Here is a 4,460-nt window from a genome sequence, read left to right on the forward strand (position 1 = left end):
AGTTTTCTTATTTGAGAAATCTCTGGACTTACAATGAGATAATTCATATCCGCAAGTGGAGTGGAAAACTGAAAAGGTGTTAGAAACGTTTCGTGAGGGAGGAAGGGTATTCAGTGTAATGTGCGATGTATTTCTCATAAGTTGTAGGCTTACTTAAACGAGTCGAAAGGCTACTCAGGATCGTACCCAACTAGTGACAAAATAACAACTCGATAACACATACCCCAACTAGTGAAAATTAACAACTCGATAACACGTACCCCAACAAGTGACAAAATAACAACTCGATAACACATGCCCCAACAAGTGACAAAATAACAACTCGATAACACATACCCTAGCTATTGACAAATAACTCTGCTGTAAGTTGGTTTATTACATATTTTATTTGCTTGACAATTTCGCACAAAGCTACACAAAGAGTATCTATGCATAGCCGTCCCTAATTTTGAACCGACAGACTAGAGGAAGGGAGCTAATTAGTAACACCCACCGCCAACGTTTGAGCTACTACTATCTGATCGAAAAGTAGGATTTGACGCTAACTCTTATAGCACACTCACGGTCCCAAGGTGCGGCGGAGCAGGTGTTTGCGGCAAAAGGGTTGCTAACCTTGATTCCTCGGATTCGCAGACCGTGTTCGACCCTTCTCTATTGTGCTTTCAGCCGTTACTATCCACGAACATACTACATCAGTTTCATTTACGAACAAGTAACGCTTCAATGGATAACTTACATGTAATCAGAACATGTAATCGAGATCACAGCTCTTCTGTAAAACTGAACGTCAGGGGCATAGTGAAAACAGAACGCATTTTCTCGCGCTTCTTGGCGAGTGATGCCCTCATTAAAACACAGCGAGGACCGGCAAAAGTATATAATACTTGTATAGGTGTGTGTGTACACATAAGTTTCCAAGGGTGTATTGCTTTCTGACCTGCATGACTAAGAAATTAACAATCAATTAACAGCATTGTTATGATCAACATTATTCGACAACGATTCACCCATTGACAATTAACAACATTGTTGTGATCAACATTATTCGACAACGAGTCACCTACTGACAATTAACGGCATTGTTGTGGTCAACATTATTCGACAAAGATTCACCCATTGATAATTAACGGCATTGTTGTGATCAACATTATTCGACAACGATTCACCCATTGACAATTAACAACATTGTTGTGTTCAGCATTATTCGACAACGAGTCACCTACTGACAATTAACGGCATTGTTGTGATCAACATTATTCGACAAAGATTCACCCATTGACAATTAATGGCATTGTTATGATCAACATTATTCGACAACGATTCACCCATTGACAATTAACAACATTGTTGTGATCAGCATTATTCGACAACGAATCACCTACTGACAATTAACGGCATTGTTGTGATCAACATTATTCGACAACGATTCACCCATTGACAATTAACAGCATTGCTTTGATCAACATTATTCGACAACGATTCACCCATATTACCTAAATAGGATTGCTTCAGAACAACTGTTGGTGAATCTTAACTTATGAGTCTGTACCGGTAACAACTGTCTTCAAGATGGTTCTAATCTTACTCCTTACTCCTGTATTACGAGCAATTGCTGGTGCTATCAGACAAGTAGATTTATTTACAAATACGATCAGTGTTTGTAGAAACAAAACAGTGATATATAGACAAACTAGAACGTCAAATATGATTGAAGACATTTAATGGAAAGTTACAGGATTGGAAGCAGAACTTTAGCTAATATGAATGACTTGCGATGTAAGTGTTAGATAGAAACTGATACATCGCTTCCTGTTTCAGACAAATAGTGGTGCAGCTATACGCCACAGTTATCATTTAATAATAGTAGGTTATATGTATATATGATGTCACTTCCTGTTTTAGATTAAGAGATATAGAAATGAAGTTCCGGTCCCAATTCCTTTTTGACGGCGGTTTGGAATAAGAATAACAAAAAACCAATGAAACATCAGTTGTTATACTTCTAGGATGTGAACTGTGGGTTTAGAGAGTCATCTGAAGAAATTTTAATTATTTCAAAAGTTGTGGCATTGGATAAAATGATTTTATTCTTTAAATTTTCAGATAATAATACGTGAGTTTAGTATATATGTCTTTTCAAAGTTTTGAATTTACGAAAAAAAACAAAAGGCTATAATGGAGTAGAAGAAAACGAAAAGCAAGAAATAAAAACTATAAAAATCTAAAGTGAGAAATTACAACAACAGGACGTGAATCGTAAGTAAAGAAAAAATGTAGTTAGGCTTAAAATCATATCAATTAAATAGGAAGTGTGAAAAGAGAAGCAAAAAATAATGCAAAAAAAAGAGAGAAAATTCAAGGAAGAATATAAAGTCAGATCAAAGAAGATTAGATTTGAAGTTAAGCACAAAGCTACACAATGGGCTATCAGTGCTCTGCCCACCACGGGTATCGAAACCCGGTATCTAGCGTTGTAAATCCGCAGACATACCGCTGTGTCACTATGGACGCTTAAAGTCAAAGTCTACGGATGTACATCGCAAGAATACGGGGTTCGATTCCCCGCAATGGACACAGCAGGTTGTCCAATGACGCCTTTGCGTCTATAACATGAGTTTATTATAGCCTTTTTGTATTTTTGAGTATTGACATAAGTTCATTAATATTTACCAACATTAGTTCTCTTAAATTACCGCTCAACCAGTCGTCCTGGTGCATAAATTACACCTGGTGGGACTAGACACCATTTCTTACGACTTCCTGTTCCTACTGATCGTATTAAAGGGTTTGTCAAAAGTGGATTGAAAACAAAGTTGTTGTTGGCCTAAATACCATACAATCCACTCATTCGATACCTCGGATTTAAAATACTTAACGGAAATGTTCATTAAACAAGTTTCAAGTTCTGTATTCATGAAAAGAGCAAGTCATGGTTGACCCTGAGAATGAGAACCACGTTGTGGAAAGATCACGCATAATCATAAACACAAAAATCCCTGACATAAATGTTTTTTTTTATTAGTGTCAAGGATGCTGAAGGAAAGGTTAGGTGAGATCGTGCATTATTATAAAAAAATGTTATCAGCTCTATCACAATGTTATTGTATGATCTATACTGATGAAACAGTCGTTATTAAATCAACATAAACTTAAGCATTTCCACTTGGTTCTTCATTTATTGTCCAGTAAGTAGTTTAAACATTTATAGTCGCACTAAATTCGTTAAATTTTTACCATCTGACTTCTGTGGGGTTTATTTTTTTCGATTAACCCGTCGTTAATCAATCTGAGTTTATATATATGAACCATTATTTAAGTTTATTGTCTCATAATCATACATAAAATAAAACATTTTGTATTATGCATTACGAGTTGTTCATTACTCCCAAAAAATAATATAAACAAGCCATAATTTTAAGGAATAAATAATAAGGCAATGAGTTAAAAAGTCCATTCCTAATACTCACTTGTTTTCTGCCTTCTGGGTTAATTATACCCTCGTTGATCATTTTATTCCTGTCATCTTAAATCTCCGTCTAATTCGATTGAAAACGCAATGAGCTAAAAAGTCCATTCCTAATACTCACTTGTTTTCTGCCTTCTGGGTTAATTATACCCTCATTGATCATTTTATTCCTGCTCATCTTAAATCTCCGTCTAATTCGATTGAAAACGCAATGAGTTAAAAAGTCCATTCCTAATACTCACTTGTTTTCTGCCTTCTGGCTTAATTATACTCTCGTTGATCATTTTATTCCTGCTCATCTTAAATCTCCGTCTAATTCGATTGAAAACGCAATGAGCTAAAAAGTCCATTCCTAATACTCATTTGTTTTCTGCCTTCTGGGTTAATTATACCCTCGTTGATCATTTTATTCCTGCTCATCTTAAATCTCCGTCTAATTTGATTGAAAACGCGTACAACGATCAAATGGCTTCCATTGGGGAATGCATAATTACTCCCGTATTTCTTAGGTTTGGAACATCACTTTAAAACTCTAACACATTTGTCTATTTTTATTAGTATTACGCTCGACAATATTGGGTTCTGACTCTTGTTTCATATCATTTGTAAAGTACTCGCGCAACTTGGGTTAAATTTGCTGCGTTAAATCCTTAACACGTTCAATACTCTTTGTCTTATGAGGCTCAATCTGAATATCTGCTATTCTTGGCACTAATATATGGCACTAATATATGGCACTAACCTTAATCAAACCTTAAGATATTTCATTTAATTTCAAAAGAAATAAGTAAGCCTAACTAAGCTATAGACACAAAGTACTTTATTCCTGTTAGATTAACATAGAAGGATTGTGTGTCTACGAGACAGCCAACAAACTAAGCTATAGACACAAAGTCCTTTATTCCTGTTAGATTAACATAGAAGGATTGTGTGTCTACGAGACAGCCAACAAACTAAGCTATAGACACAAAGTCCTTTATTCCTGTTAGATTAA

The sequence above is a fragment of the Limulus polyphemus genome, unplaced genomic scaffold (assembly GCF_000517525.1).
Source record: "Limulus polyphemus unplaced genomic scaffold, Limulus_polyphemus-2.1.2 Scaffold1736, whole genome shotgun sequence".
Classification (NCBI taxonomy): Eukaryota; Metazoa; Arthropoda; class Merostomata; order Xiphosura; family Limulidae; genus Limulus; species Limulus polyphemus.